General features: G+C 32.9%; 1 protein-coding gene and 1 pseudogene across 1 annotated transcript in view; both read right to left on the bottom strand.

Moving 5' to 3' along the window:
* The window catches only part of LOC118189676 (proto-oncogene tyrosine-protein kinase receptor Ret-like), a 476,686-nt gene that overhangs the window by 423,673 nt on the left and 35,419 nt on the right, over positions 1 to 17,594 (bottom strand). The window lies entirely within an intron of this gene.
* On the bottom strand, positions 619 to 686 carry LOC118190421 (U6 spliceosomal RNA; annotated as a pseudogene).

Raw genomic sequence — 17,594 nt, 5'->3', positions numbered from 1 at the left:
ATGAGAATAGAAAAATTAAAAAGTAAGAAATAAATTCAACTTTAAAATTGCATATACATTTTGAGACTTCGCGATAAGATTAAATTAACATTGAACGAAATTAAATGATAAATAGGTAATATTAAATAATTATCAAACGAAGTGAATCAACTGTTTTTTGCTTTGTTTTACAACGTAACTCATGCTTTGCAAAACAATGAGAACAAAATCAACAAATTAAACCATCTCATACAATTAATCAAAATAATAACTGTGCTCGATGTTCCGAGTAAAAATATTGTTAAATATTAATTAACATACCGTAATGCATATGCACAGTACTTAATATAAACTTCGAAGCAGAAGGTTTGCCTTTGCTTTAATCAAAACGTAACAATAAACTGAAAACTGCGATACAATCAGTGCTATACAAGAAGCACTCACTTTTTTCCGATAATAGGAAAAAATCACTTTTCCTCGCAAAGAAGAAAACCTTCTTCTTTGCGATCTATGCTTTCACATTGCGATAGGATTGGTTTCGTTGGGTTTATGTGATTACGGCAAAGCTTCGAGTGCTATCTGCCTAAGTTCAGGGATGTCTTCGTGGAGCGCTTTCAAAGGTAAACTGGCTAGTATACATGCGCAGGGGTATGCTAATCTTCTCTGTATCGTTCCAATTTTAGTATATGTACTGCCGAAGCAAGTACTGAGTTATACATTGGGGAAATCACGAAAACGCCCATGCAACCAGCCCGTTCGCGGGGTTCGAACCTCGAACCAAACTACCAGTTGTTCAGGCAAGCCTCCACATTTATTCAACATCAAGTCTGTTCACTGCGAACGCTCAATGACAGAGCGAGATTGACCACTACAACCGGTTTTCTCCCTCTTCTTTTGCTAGACTCCGAAGGTGTAGGGCGGGCTTCTGTCCGTCCTCACCGCCGATGATGCGTGTCTGCAATTTTGTTCCTTTTCGTGCCTTTCTGACGACCATCTCCATATAGTTTCAAGAGAATGCATTTTGTCAAGAAAAATAATAGTAAGTGATATGAAGATTCAACTATTGTAAAATTGATCTAGATGTTGACTTCTGTGGTAAATGAATGATGTTTTACGACTTGAGACGTTTTCGAAAGGAATTCCCGTGCACGTGTGGCGTCTTGATGCTAGAATTGGCCTTGTGTTTCACAAAAATATACTGGAATAATAATTCAAGTCAAAGTCCTTCGCTATAAAAATTGAAATTTGTTATCATGTAACTTTGTGTAACGAAGATGAACTGAGATTTTTTAGTTTGGAACTTAACGCATTTTGTGCACGAAAGGCTAAGACTCAAAATGGTAGGACTGATTCTTACTGCTGCAGAGTTCGCCGTCTATTGTCTTCTGTCTGGCTATGTTTTCTCGATTTATACTAGTATTAATTTAAAATTTCAAGATGTCAAGATATAATAAATTTTTCGTAATTCACATTATTTGAAGTGTCATCCTTTGGGGGTAAGTTACTTTAATTCCATAATTTTTTTTCAGATCACACATTTCATCCTGCACGTATAAAATATTTCTGGGTTATTGCGGACACTTCCATTTATCATCAAATTTGGTACCCATTTATTATTACACCAGTATTCAGCGACTTAACTCCTCTTGGTCCTTGGTCCTCTTGGTATCTTGGTCATTTTCATTCTGCGGATGTTTTAGACAATGATGAAAGCAATCTGTTTGATTTAGCTGTAATCCTATGTTTGAAAAGTGACCAAATTAATCCGTATTTTTTTTTTTCTTTAAAGGAACTCTAAAAGACTCACTTTTAAAAGTACGGAAAACTTTTGCTTTCCAAAGCTACATAAACGCCTTTTCAAGAGGTACTGCTTGAATGATGCAGTTTATAATTTATAAACGGTTTATTGAATTGCGAAGGTCTCAGCCCCTAGAATATAATAATAAATCTTCTTCAAAAGTAAATGTTGAGCATTAGTTATATTAATTCAATTCGGCACATTCCGCAATACATAAAAAGTTTTATGGAATAATCAAATTATTTCCCTAATCATTCTCAAATAATGCCTCCTCCAGCATTTAAACAAAACTGTTTGTAAATACGGTCTGGAATATCAAAATTTAATATATAAATTTAGTAACTTTTGCCTTATCTTAGTTTTTTAATTTCTTAAGTTGGCAAGAGAGAATTATCTCCAATATCATTTGAGTAAAAGAATTCCTTTGTGTAACTTTTATCTCTATAAAAATACTGAGAATTTTAACATGATAAATTCTTAGACTATAAACTTTGCTTTTATTAATTCTCATATTAAATTAGTGCATTTTAATTCAAAGAACTTTCCAATTCGTTCTTCTTGAATTTTTATACCTTATTTAAATTAGATATTCTAGACCGTTTGCGAAAATTAAAATTATCTTAATGTTATGTTAAAATATACTTATCAAGCATATTGACTCAAGGGTAAGCTTTACATATTCTTTAAAAATTTTGTTATTACTTATTTTAATACAGAATGTATGTTTAAAAACGTCAAATACATTTCTCATTATAAAGTATTCTTGCTATACCGGGAGGAAGCAAGAAATCTTGCAATTATCTCTTAAACCTCTGATAATTTTACGTTTAATTAAACATAAATATAAATTTTGATGCATAAGAAAGAAGTTCTTGACGATGTACCTACATAAACTCAACATAACCGAGTAATTATGTTTACAATATATGAGTAATATTAATATAGATATGTATTAATTTTATTAATAATATAAATACAAAAATTCAGTATGATATAAGAAAGAATACATCCTTGAAAATAATACTCGTTCCCATGAAACCTGGAGATGTAATAAGAAACAAATGGTAAATAAATTTTTCAAGAATTGCAAGAACTTTAATACAACTTATATTACATTAAGCAAGCTTAGTAAACAAATGTAGCAACAGTTCAGAGAATAGTAAAATGTAAGAACAGCATACTAATCAATAACTGCATCCAGATAAAGTAATATGTTATCAGTTCAGTATGATAGGAACAGAAATGCATAAAATTGCGACGGTCTACAGAATGATAAGAAATTCGTATGTAAGATCCCCCACAGGTTTCAGGGTTCGAGCTGTTACGAGGTGTGATACGGCAGGCTCCTTCAGTTATGGCTCCACATGTCTGTCACCAAAGCCTCTCGATTATATGGAGTCCTGACGGACCAATGAACCTGTTGCTTCATTGGTAATGTTTCAACTATAACGAATCAAAGGACGTATAACTCAACCGAAAACTTAGGGGGCGCGACTAATTCAGTCTTCAAACGGTTTTAGACAAGGCAAGAACTCGGAATGTTCCTAAACTCTCAACTAGAGAGAATCTTGCCGCTAGCAAGATCCTTCCATAATGAGGAGAATAGAATAACTTATAATAATTGTTCCTATGCCTTCAATGTTGTTATGTATTGTGCATAGAATTTTTTACAGATTTATGTTAAATGTAATTTCTGACGACGCGACCAATAATAAGCGTACATAATTAGAGTAAATGTCGATACTGATAAATTTTTAAATACCATTGTCACTATAATGGTTTGAAGAATAATAAATCGCAAAAACGGTCTACAGTGCCTCGAGGGTCACCGGTGACTTCCACTGCGAAAGATGCATCAAAAACGATTATATAACTCACCTTATCTCCTGTGGATAATATTTCAACATAATACACATCGCATAATAAAAGAAATCATGTTGGCCCCGCAGGCAAACCATGTTAAATGCGTGCGACAGTCAACGTGTTAATGATTCACGCGTGTTACAGAAATTCAATTAAAAGCGAGTATTTAAAGAAACAAATACTGACCAGTAAACTGAAGTTAAAAACAATCATCAATTTGATGGTAAAGTCAAGTGCCAAGAGTTTTATATATAAAGACACAATATTGTTACGAAATGTACAGGCGCGGTAAGATGGCTTCCCCGCAAAGCAGTTTAGTGTTGCCACATTTGGCGCGAAATCTCCCATTTGGCGACAAAATTGGCGATATGTCATGGACGAATGGAGAACCTTCTGGAAAGAATTCTTACCGGTTTAGCCCAAAATGTTCTCGAACACAAGCCGAAAGCTATATAAACCCTGCTGGGCCGCAGTCAGTGAGAGTGCCTCGTCTAGAGTGCGAGATAGTCTCTAGTCAGTCCGGGCGGAGTCGATCTAGTTGACAGACGGGTAGCGAGTGCCGAGTGGGTTGTCGAGTGCATCAAAGGAGTCTTTTAGTGTATCGCGGTTAGTGCATCATCGAGAGAAAGTGTTGAGCTCAGAACAACTGGACCCAAAAGTCGGGAGCTGTGCTCTGTGCGTCGTCGAGTGCATCGCGAGTTGTAGCGTGGAGAGTCTCGAGAGTACGTGGAGTTTCGAGAACGACCAAGCACAGTTGGGAACTGTACTCTGGTGCTTTGCAGTGACGTTGTCTCCCGTTATAGCCTGATAACCTGAAGGCTATGTCGCTGATTGTTCCAGCGAGTTTATAGTAGATCTTCGACGACTGTAAAAACGTGACTTTGGAGCTGTCCTGATTAATATTGGCTAAATAAAGTGTGTTTCGATGCTTCATCAAGCGTCGTAGCTATTCACTCCAAATCTACGAACCCCGTAGGAACGTGATAGAAGAAAATAACGTAACAACTGGTGTCAGAAAATAACGTAACAGCTGGTGTCAGAAAAAAAAGTAACAATATGTTTCAAGACAGAAAGCTGACACAAAAGAACCACACGCATTTGATTCTTTGGAACATTATATTCGTAGCCAAAAGCATATGCAGTTCAATTAAAACATTTATCCTTTTCCCGCCTCTAAAGTTTGTACTTTTAGTGTAAAAATATTATATATATGTATATATTTTAATTTATTAATAAACTAAGAACCATAAAACATATGTTTATTCACAGTAACTAAAAATTTTTTTCATAAATATGCTAAAATATTAAATATTTTATTGAACGCTTTTAAAGTATATAATAAGGAGAATTTTGTTTTATTTCAGCTTTTGCCCAATAAAACAGGTTGCCCACCCTTGATAACTGCGCCATAAAGAATTATGACTGTTGTAAATTCCCTGCTCATAACCATCGACGCAGATAAATCATTTCAAGATGGGCACTTACTTCTAAGGGTAGATCATCTTTATTGATTTTCTTCATCTCTGAATCGCGTGATCGCAGCTCTACTTTTTATAATACATATCCTTAAAAAATTACTGACTACTACGATAGTGCATAATACTGAATTATTAATTCATAATTAGAAGTTTATAAATGATTTAATATTAGACCATTATAAATGATATCTTCGTTATTATCGCAGATAAAGTTTTAATAATTTTTTTCAATAAACAAAGTGGTACCTATTTCTAGACAACTCTATTATATCTGTCAATCATTTCCTAAAAAATATTTGACTTGTAACATAAAATCTTTATTAAAAATCTTTGCATATTTTTAATGAAGGAAATTTTTAAAAAATGTAACAATATTATAAACCAGCAGGATTGCTAATTAGTCCAAAGGGACAATTTGCCCAGAAGAACTATTAATTTCGTTTCGGCATTTTGCGTGTATTTACTACAAGCGTTGTTTCACTTTTCAAATTGTTGCCAATAAATATTAAGAAATTAAATAGTGACGAATCTGCATAAATGTATGTATGTTTCTCAGATTGTGATAAAACAATGGTACCTAGAGTCTTCAAATTTTAATGACGTAATCCTCCTGTGAATATGGGCATCTGGAAGCCCAAATTTGAAATTTGAAATTTGTTTTATTATAGATTTCATATTCTGTAAAACTTTAACGAATTTTTGATTAATAAACTCAAGGATTTCAAAGCGAGCAATGGCAACGTTGTACAGAAAAAACACTTTTATCTCCAGCGAGACTGTGTATCGGGAATTCAAAAGATATGATCATTTTAAAATTCTTTCGCGATATTGCTCTTGAAATTAATTGTATGGTTTAAATGCGAAGAACATGATATTTAATAAATAAAGGTAACACCCAAGGTGTTAAAAAACGCACATTAACGCACTTTTGGACGTAATTTAAAATCTGTAACCTTTCATATTTTTTTTCTATTAAACACATAAATTTATTGAAAATATTAAAACTTTTGGTTTAATGCACTTTTACTGGAACCTCTTATACAGTAACTCAATAAAGGATTGGATTAGAGGAATGGAACAGACCACAAAATATTGACATATTTTTGCATTTACGCTTTATTAAGTCATGATCCGAAACATATTGCTGATATTTGCAGATTTTACATAGGTTGTTTTAGCAAATCGGTTACAAACAAGGAGAGGTAGAGTACACCTATATGACGGAAAATTATACAGCAATGTATCGCTATAAGCGCTTTTCTGGCGCAGTAGTGATGACACACATCCCAAGAAAGGAAGGACACGAACAGGGGTGAGAAAACATGTTAAACATATCAGAAATAAGAATAAAAACAGATAACGATCGTCATTAAAAAATGTGTTCGAAATTACGACCCATACATCTTCCATGTGATCATCCATGGGTGATGCAGATCTTCCATGCGCCGAAGATGTGAGGCCTGCATCGGTCAGGGATCGTATTTTCGAATACCTTCTTTGATGGCGATCGTTGTCTGTTTTTGTTCTTATTTCTTTGTTTATTCTGTATTAAGCATAATGAACATGTTTTCTTACCCTGTCCATGTTCTTCCTTTCTTGCGTTTTGTGTTGTCACTACCACGCCAGGAAAGCGTTCCGACCATGCATTTCTATATGATTTTCCTTCGTCCAGGTGTACTGTAGCTCTCCTGAAATTTTTTAACCGATCTGCTGAAACACCCTATATATCTGTCTACAGGTAATCAGAATGTTTGTGCATAGTGGAAACCTCAATCTTAATCAGCTGTAAGAAAAAATTCAGAAATTCCGTCAGCAATAAACTTGCACAAAACCTTATCAAGACATGAAAAGTATAGAAGCAAATCTCCTTTATTCGAAATTTCCATGCATAGAAGTTTCCGTAAAGTCATAAAAGGAAAAGGAGCTCGAGACCCAACATATTATTAAATTAATTATGTGGATTTCTTTGAAATATTTGTGTGCCCCAAAACGTTTTTGATCATTACGTTTTTACATAAGTAATGAATAATTTAATATTTATTTAATATTATTTTAATGAATTTTAAGATTTTTCGATTTTCTTTAGCCTTGAGATGTTGTCATGCTATAAAGGTATTTCGTTTAAATTAAATATTTAATTATTCTGTCAAAATTTTCTGAACATTTATAGTGCTCCAGTGTTTTGACTGTCTGTATACAACGTAATAGGCGTTACTTGCTGGATATAACGGAGATTTATAATTTGTTTGATACTAAGCATACATTCATTCTACTCGTATTATTGAAGATACAGAAATATTTATCAGTTAAAGTAATAATGTATTTTTAAAACTCTTCAGATGTAAGCAGTATAAGGCTGTTAAGTCAAAGCATTGCTCAATTATTTTTAGCATCTTTATCATTAGGATGGATATGCTAAAATTTTAGGTACAAATATAAAAATTACAAAATACTTTTCCTCGAAAGCTATCTAGTCAGACATTAATGAAGTTGCAGATTAGGTTATTATTTTAAACTCTTGCCACAAGATATTTAAATGCAACTTAAGTAGCAACGGGATCTTCTGAATATTTCCAGTCAAATATTATGAATTCCGGCTTCATATTTGCTTCATTGACGTTTAGAATGATAACCAGCCTACAGACAGGAGAAATGCAGCATACGTAATAAAAAGATTACTGAATATTCAATATAATACAAATCGTCATTTTGTAATAACTGTTAGTATACATTTTTGTCATGTTCCAAGCATTCCCGATGTTTGGCGCTCGAGACTTCCATTCACTGCATTGAAAACGACAAATCCTTGTGCCAAGGAAAGGTCTGTTCCAAAATGGTAAATAATTATTTTCTTTCCTAATATTATAACACTGCTTCTCACATTAACAGAATAAAGTATAATTTGTTCTCTGTGCTAAAATGAGAAACACTTTTTCTCCTTTTTTACAGCTGAATAACGTGTCAGTAGCTCTGAAGTTGCCTGTGTGTTCTGTGAACCTGACGCGTGCTTGCATTGAAACACCTTAATAAAATCAAACTTTTTACCAAAAATATAAAATAAAGATTTTAAAGATTTAAAAGCCTTACACAATAATGCTTGTATGTATTCGCAAAGCAATGATTAAAGATAGTTTTCATGCATTATCCTTTTGTAATTTTTCATGCAATTTCATTCATAAAGAACATGGAAAATATTTTATAGTTTTGTTATTGAAATATATTTCAAAAACTAAGTTCACCTTTTTGAGCTCATTATGTAGGTAATATCTGTGATTATTTTTAATGCAGAAAGATGATTTATGAACATGTTCAAAATTATGAATTCTATAATTTCAATCTTATTCCATTCTACCTCTCTCCCTTCAGTTCGGATCGATTAGTCGATTCCCTTATGTTAACAGTAAAGTAGGCAACAAGTTCAGTTTCAATATCACATCGGAAATATTTCTCAGCTTGCCTTCTCATGGCATAACACTGTATTAAAAAAAAACTTGAATGAAACTTGAATAGTTGAAAACTATTTTTTTTATTTAGATTTAATTCCTAAGAAACAAACACCTTCTCTTCACACAGTGTTTTATGACACATATGTTGTTACGAGTAACAAAAAAAAAAAAAAAAAAACTTTAAAATTTTACCTCAGACATTATGATTTTGAAGTCTTGAAAACGTCTTCAGAAGCGCAGGTTAGCTTCCAATTTGTGTGTGCATTAAGATAATTTATAAACACTTTTTGAACGAAGGAATTAAACTATCAGCTTCTATTATGTTAGTTAGTTACTTCTAATTACAGTGCTAAGCACACAACTATTCATAAATTACATTTTTATAAAAAGCCTTTTACTTGAAAAGACAGAATTAATTTTCTATTGATTGTCTTATAGTGTTTAATTCAACACTTTGGATATGCATGCTATTTCTGCGCTGAAGAATTCATGATCTATCTTGAAATGTATCTATCTTTTTCTACATACATATGAAACAAAAACTGAATTTTTCATTTTTGGTAACCTAATACGCATCTCTGAATTTGTTTTAATTTATATATTACATTTATAAGTGTTTCCATTTAATTTTCATTTTTTCATATATACTTCATGTACATCCGTCCATTAAGTAATTCTTCCCTGCGAACGTGTTCATTGTGTACACTGCGTGTAGAATGAAAATACAGAAAGAAATTAGTATGTTATTTCAGAAAAAGCCTGATTTTGTGTCAAAATGCGTATATTAGAACAATGCTCTACATAATAATATATATCCTAAGTCGCGCGGGAAAAACATGAAAAACGAAAGTTGAATTTTGTCAATTGGTTTAGTTGAACGGGAGATATAGAAATGTCTTATCCCCCCCAGTGTACCTGTCAAAGTTCTAACATCTAATCTTTCAAATGCATAAAATTTATGATATAATATCTCTTTACATATCGAGTTAAAAAAATTTTAATAATTAAAAAATCGAGTTTGAATTAAGAATATAAAGATAATTTCATTTCAAAACGAATGTGAAGAAATAAATGAGCCTAAATAGATTGTAATATCAATGAACATTTTTAATGACAGAGATTAACTTAAACATAGTTGCATACAGCAGAGAAAAACGGGAGAAAAAGTAAGAAAGGTATACATATACATACATGCGTAATAAACAGTTACGTCATCATCATCACCGCGCGGATAAACGCGAACGGCGCATGCGTCAGGAGAAGCTCTCTTAAGCTAAACGTCGTATTATAATTTATGATACAACAATCCCCCTTTCGACGTTTGGCGGCTAAAAAAAAATAAACATTAATAATTTACAGTTATTCCAATTAATTTACGGCACTTAGAATGTTTCGAAGCAGTCAATGTTTTTGTCAGTACATCAGCAGGCATTTTCTCTGTTGGCACATATTTAACGTCTATTTCATTTCTTTCATAAATTTCACAAATGAAATTATGTCTAATATCTATGTGTTTAGTACGTGAGTGATAAACAGCATTTTTCATAAGCTTCTGTGCACCTTGATTATCACAATATATAATGGTTGGATAATCAGCAGTAAAATTTAATTCTTTAAGAAAACGACGTAAATAAACTGCTTCTTTGGCACTTTCTGAAAGACTGATGTACTCTGCTTCAGTACTTGATAATGCAACAGTTTGTTGCTTTCGTGATTCCCATGTTATTGGATTTCCAGCAAACTTGAATAGGTAACCTGTATACGATTTTCTAGTATTAACATCAGACGCCCAGTCGGCATCGGTATATCCAATAAGTGCTTTTCCAGTCTTTCGAAATTTTAAACAATAATTTTTAGTTCCTTTTAAGTATCGAAGAACGCGCTTTGCAGCCAACCAGTGTAATTTTCCAGGATTGTTATTAAATTGGCTCAGGTGACTGACAGCATATGTAATATCCGGCCTAGTAAACACAAAAAGATACATAAGCGAACCAATTAGACGGCGATAAGGTACATTGTTCAATTCTTCCTTTTCAGTTTCAGAAGGACACATTTCTTTACTTAATTTTACACTAGGATCCAAAGGAGTTGCTACTGGTTTTGCATCTTGCATATTAAACCTTCGTATAATATTTTTAACATATTTCTGCTGAGATAAACTAATAGAATTATTATTTACATCTTGATTAAATTCTATTCCAAGACAACAATGAAGTTTGCCTAAATCTTTAACATGAAATTCTTTAGAAAGATAACCTTTAAGTTCAGTATATAAATCACAGCTATTTGTTGCTATTATTAAGTCATCCACATATAAAATTAGAATTAACTCACCTTGAGATGTTTTCATCCTGTATACACACTTATCTGATTGTAATGGTTGTAATCTAAAGTTTTTGAGTTTGTCTAATTTTTCATACCACTGTCGTCCACTTTGTTTCAAACCATAAAGAGACTTTTGCAAAGCATAAACATAATCAGGATTACTTTGGTCTTCAAAACCTTTACCTTCTTGCATGAAAATTTCTTCTTTTAAATCTCCGTTAACATAAGCCATAACAAAATCTAGTTGATATAACATAAGGTCTTGTTCAGCACTGTATGTAATCACAGTTCTTATAGAACTTGCTCTGGCTACTGGAGCAAAGGTTTCATTAAAATCAATTCCAGGTTCCTGTGCAAATTCTCTAGCAACCAATCGAGCTTTTCTCTTTTGAACTGTTCCATCTGCATTATATTTCGTTCTAAGAACCCAGCGACATCCTATTACCTTTTTGTTCTGTGGTCGCTTTACTAATTTCCATGCACCATTTTTAACAAGTGCTTCATACTCACTTTGCATAGCCTTACGCCATTCTTCAGCATAACTTCCATTTAATGCTTCTTCTAATGTCGGATTTGTATCTTCTTCAGCAATTTGTGCTTCTTCCTTTTCTATGTTTATATTGTGGTACTCCTTTTTTGGTCTTCCTGGCTTCCCAGTCTTGACTTTCTTTGGACGACCTGGCCCCCTTTTAATCTGCATTTCAGGTAGTGCTTCGAAATCAGAATCTTCACTATCAGATGATTCTGCCATATTTGAGGGGTCTTCTGTTATTTCATCAGCCGATATTTGCTTTACATTCAGAGGTTCTTCCTTCTTTCTATCAGGAATATTTTCGAAAAATAAAACTTCTAAATCTTTATCATAATGAGTACAGTTTTCAAATTCATCAATGAATCTAACATTTCGGCTTATAACGATTTTTCTGGAATTTTTATTCCACAGCCTGTATGCTTTCGATTCATTTGAGTATCCTACAAATATATGTTCTTCTGATCGAGGATCGAATTTCCTCTTAGACCTTTTATTAAGTACAAAACATTTCTGTCCGAATACTTTGAAGTGAGATACAGTAGGCTTGATGCCAAAAAATAATTCATAAGGTGTTTTGTTTACTCCCAGGCTTCGATTTGGGCAACGGTTACGAATATAAACAGCACAGTTCAAGGCTTCAGCCCAAAAGGATTGGGGAAGATTACTTTGTAGTAACAAATATCTGGCCATTTCAGTTAAAGTGCGGTTCATACGTTCAGCTCTTGAATTCTGTTGAGGAGTCATTGGTGCAGAGAATTCTCGTTTAATTCCGCATTCTTGAATATATTTATTAAATTCTTCTCCGCGATATTTGAGACCGTTATCAGTCCGAAGGATTTTTATTTTCTTTCCTAGACGATTTTCGACCGCAGCTTTGTATTTAATGAATGCCTTTTTCACATCATCTTTAGTTTTAAGAAAACTGACTTCGACATAACGCGATTTGTCGTCTATGAAAGTAACATAATAACGCGAACCAGCATAGGATGGGACTCTCATAGGTCCACACAAATCTGAGTGAATCAAGTTCAGTAATTCATCACTTTGAAATTTTGATTCTTTTTGAAAAGGTTGCACAGTTTGTTTACCTCGGATACACACTTTGCAGTCTTTTAGAGATTCAGTGTTATTAAAATTTAAATTTCTAACCATGTTATCAGACTTAAGTCTTTTCAAATCAGATTCATTTAAATGACCTAATTTAAGATGCCACTTTACAAAATCACTTACCTGTGCTATTGCAGCTGTTTCAGTGCTTGGATGTATATAATAAAGATCACCATGACGAATAGCCTGCACTAGTATAGATCCATTTGGTTCTATTATTCTAGCATGTCGTTCTGTAAAAATTACTGAACGATTATTTGCAGTAGCTTTAGATGTTGACAGCAAATTACATTTTAATTCCGGAACACATAACACATTTTTGAGCGTAAGTTTAATTGTCTTATTTCCGTTAGGTACTGTTATAAGGACAGTTCCAATTCCTGTAATTTTTTATGTTTTGTCAACTGCTAACTTTATGGTTGAATTCGTTCGAGGGTGAAATTCTGAAAATAACCTTTAGTCATTGCACATGTGAGATGTACAGCCACTATCTAAGCACCATGAGGAGGTCTTCTGATAAGCATTGTTTACTGCTAAACTAATCTGCTCTTCATAATTAGAAGCCATCATAGGACCTTGATTTCCCTTATTTAATTGCGCATATTTTCTATCAGCTATTTTCTTTCTGCATTCAGATGCCTTGTGCCCAATTTTCGAACAGTAATTACACTTCAAATTTCGAAAATTTCTTTCAGCTGGAAAATTTTTGTTTGAATTTACCTTCCATTTTTCATTTTTCTTCTGTTCTTGATTTCTTCTTTTATAATCAGTATAGTATGCATTCTGTGAATCTTGAGACGTTTTCCCTTTTTTTGCTTCCCATTCTTCTAACATTTTGATTTTCAAAGATTCGAGACTAGGTAACTGATCTCTTGATTCGATGGCGCATCTAAAATTTTCAAAATTTTCTGGAATACTATAGAGGCAGAAGAATCGATAATAAATCATCAGCTATGTCAATTTCCATTTGTTTAAGCTTATCAACTAGTTCGAAGAAATTATTCAAATGTTCAGACACCGTTTCGCTTTCCACCATTTTTCTAAATAAAAGCTGTTTTAATAATGTAGCCTTCTTCGCAGGTCCTTTCGATTCATATACGGCTTTGAGTTTATTCCACACAGCATTTGATGTCACACAATGCTTTATATGACACAGTTCACTAGGATTAATTGCAAGAATTATATCTGCGCGAGCTTTTTGATCAGCTTGGAGCCATTTCTTTTCGTCTTCGGTTCCTTCAGCAGGTTTTAGCACTTGACCGGTTACATAATCCCAATGGTCGTTTTTTAATCAATACTGCTTCTATTTGTAATTTCCAGCTGTCAAAATTATCTTTTCCGAGCTTTTCTATAGTAGTCAAATGCGACATAATGTAATACAGTCTCTCACAGCCAAAAACCAAGACTGAACAATATAAAAATAGGCTTAACTGAACGCTGATCAGTTCTTACCGTTGATTAAACGTAACAGTTCTTGCACTGAATTAGGCTTAAGAGTTCAATGCTCGAAAACTTCAAAATGTTCATTTTAAAATAAGTATTTTGCTAATTAGGCACAGTTGAAACATTCCTGGGCCCATAACCATTGAAGAAATAAATGAGCCTAAATAGATTGTAATATCAATGAACATTTTTAATGACAGAGATTAACTTAAACATAGTTGCATGCAGCAGAGAAAAACGGGAGAAAAAGTAAGAAAGGTATACATATACATACATGCGTAATAAACAGTTACGTCATCATCATCACCGCGCGGATAAACGCGAACGGCGCATGCGTCAGGAGAAGCTCTCTTAAGCTAAACGTCGTATTATAATTTATGATACAACAGAATGTTCAGTGCGTTTTCTTTATATCGAATCAGAAGCTATAAACGAGCAAATGTTGAAAATAAATAAATAAAAACAAAACTTCGCACATTTGCCTGGAGTTTTATGTTTTATTAATTCAAAATGCAATTCTTCAACAACAGCACTTCATTTAAAAACGTAGATAAGAGTTAAATTCCAAGGTATACAAAAGGCCTTATAAATGTAAAATTATTAACTTTAATTAGTGCATCTTAGTTTTTTTAACGAAACAACAAAAAATACTTCCTAACTTTGAATTTTTTATTATTGTTATTTAATATATTTCTATAATAACTTCTCCGTTAATTACGCTTTTTTGGGGTTAAATGTATGGAAAAATTTACGAACATTAAAGAACATTTATTAAACCATTCCTACTCCGAAACATACTGGAGGATGAATAGATCTTGAACTAATTTAATTGGACCAAAAGATGAAAAAGAAGTTTTTAACTACTTTTTTATCTTTTGGTCCATTTAAAACTACTAGATATCAATCATCAAACGTGTGCTTTTCTCAGATCTATAACCTTTGCTTGAATCTATCTTCAAAGGAGAAAAAATTACATTTGGTCACTATTGTGTCTACGTATTAAAAATAATTAACTATCGGTTTTCAGTTCCAAAGTTTAAAAAATAATTCATTTTAAATTATACTAGAAGAGAAACACGCTAATGTGACAATCAAAATCGTAAAAACAACCTTGTATTTAGCGTAAGTATATTGTATATAGCGTAAGTATATTTGAACCTAAGTATATTCAATATACTCACGCTAAATACAAGGTTGTTTTTACGATTTTGATCATTTTAAATTCTTAATTAATAATATTCGCAAAATGGGAGACCTACACACACAGATATATATATATATATATATATATATATATATATATATTTCAAATAAGCGTTAGCAGCCTTTCTCTACTCCTTTAAAAATATATAAATATTAATTTTCTTCCAAAATATACTCTACTCGTTTTTAGTAAATCCTTCTAAACATGTTATTTTTACCTGTTAAGCTCGTTTACCTTTTCAGCTTATCAGGACTTTGAAGGAAATCTCTAGCAAAATATGATAACGCAGCCACTTAAAACGTCATAGAAATATCGACGTGTATTTTACAAATAGAATATTCTATCCCCATTTAGCTGTTATAGACGGTTTCTAAAATTATAATGCTTTATCATGATTGTCATATACGTTAATATGTTTATAGAAACACTAAAAAGAATTCTAAAAATGATTGAATTATTTTCTTTAAAAAATAATGAATACATTTTTCTGAAAAATCTCAAATGCAAGACTCGACCTATGCCCAAAAAAGGGAAAGCGCAAAAAGGGTTTTCAGTAAGCTTTCCCATTAGTACATTAAATTGCGCGAAAGTTATCCGTAAAGAATGTATTATGCAGTCCTTACACGTTCTATGATGAAACTTAAATTTCCTGCATCCAGCCGTTTAATAGTCTACTTAAACGTTTCTGGATATCTTCCAAGAATTCAAATTTTAAGTAAAGTTACAGTAGGATATCATTTGAATGCATTTCTAAAATGGACCTCCATACAGTTTACAGAAAACGTGTTTATCACACTTAAACGTATTTCATAAAGATAAAAATAAAACTAAAACAAACATAGCATTTATAATTTTAATAAATCCCTGACGTTCGTGTTCCTGGGTAAAAGTGTGTCTGAACAATTATTATATGCCTGCCTTTGGGGGCAGTGATTTTCTTTGCACTGTAATAAAAAATTCTTAAAATATTCTTTGTAGTCAATGGCTTATGTTTTTAAATAACTTATTTAAACGAAAGCGAAACACGTCAGAGGAAAATTTAAAATCACGCAAAATAGTAATAACAGTTAGGTGTGGATTTTAAATGAAACTCTATCGGTTTCGAGGGCGATCAGACATAGATCCCTCTTCTTCAGAAGCAAAACTTTTGTTCCTGAAGAAAAGAGCATGTATCTTATCAGCTTCGAAATCAAGTAGTATTCAATGTCTGCACCAAACTAAGATATTTTTTAAATTTAAATTTTTTTAATTTAACAACTTCCTTTCCAGTACGAAAGAATGCATACAGTTTGAAATAAAAGGGAGGATAAAAATTACTAATATCCAGATATTACGAAACGAAAAATATATTCGGTTCAGATTTTTTATAACATTTTTCAGACAATTTAAGTGAAAACGAAATAAGAAACTTACACCTCAGAGTTTAAAATGAATGTTTTTTTTTTTTTTTTTTCGTGTTTCAATGCAACTAAGCTGGTACAGTTAATAACGTATACGTATCGGGGTATGTTTAACATATGATATGTATTTGATGGAATCTGTTTCTTAAATTTTCACTTATAGAAAATAATCTATCAATTTTCCAGTTCTCTCTAACCGAAGCTGCTACCTCCCAAACGTTAACTTTGCAAATTACAGGACAGTAATATTTTTTCTTCGGTTTCAGATGAAACGAAAAATTATTCCCAAAATTTCAACTTTCTCCATTTCTCTTTCTAATAATGTTTCTCCATCCCTCTTTCTCGTTTTTCCCTTCCTTCTGGGAAGGAAAATACCTTAACTTTTGTTTCTCCCTCCCTCTTTCTCGTTTCTTCCTTCCTTCCGGCAAGGAGCGCAAGTTGTTGGCAACTGCTTTGAGCACAAAAAAGGGGATAGTGTAATTTTGCTCAGTTCCGCCCCTAAGTTTGATCTAGAACATCTCGGGGGAAGCGGGTCAAGGCTCCCATCCCCTGTTTACTTACCATCAAACTCTCAATAGGTCTTTCGGCTCGCCGCATATTTAAAGTGCCCTCATGCCGCATGGACATTATACATATACAAGCAACCATACCTTCTCCGAGATTAGAGACTTTTTGTTGACAAGTTCCGGCCCCCATTTTTGTTCTTTTATTTTGAAGTGAAAAGTTCAATTGCTGTAATTGTCAAAATGCAAGTCTGAATCTATCGTCTGCCTAGGGTCAATAACTTGTCTGCCGGGCTGCCATGCAGAAGGAGCATCTTAAATATCTTAAAATACCTTGGACATCTTGAGCAGGATCTTAAACCCTGAAATTTCCGGAACGAAAGCAAATGTAAAGAAATCTTGTGATTGTTGCCTTTGGTAATGTATCTTCCCCATAGACATGACAAATTTTTTCATGGGCCTGCGGACCATTTGTTCCTTTTTACTCATTTGTTACTCATCTTCACGGCGTAATAC

Source organism: Stegodyphus dumicola, chromosome 1, assembly GCF_044657685.1.
Source record: "Stegodyphus dumicola isolate Sdum_Otavi_A_Nest chromosome 1, ASM4465768v1".
In the NCBI taxonomy this organism is placed as follows: Eukaryota; Metazoa; Arthropoda; class Arachnida; order Araneae; family Eresidae; genus Stegodyphus; species Stegodyphus dumicola.
Note: the sequence above shows the minus strand (reverse complement) of the source record. Positions and strands in the feature narration are given on the sequence as shown.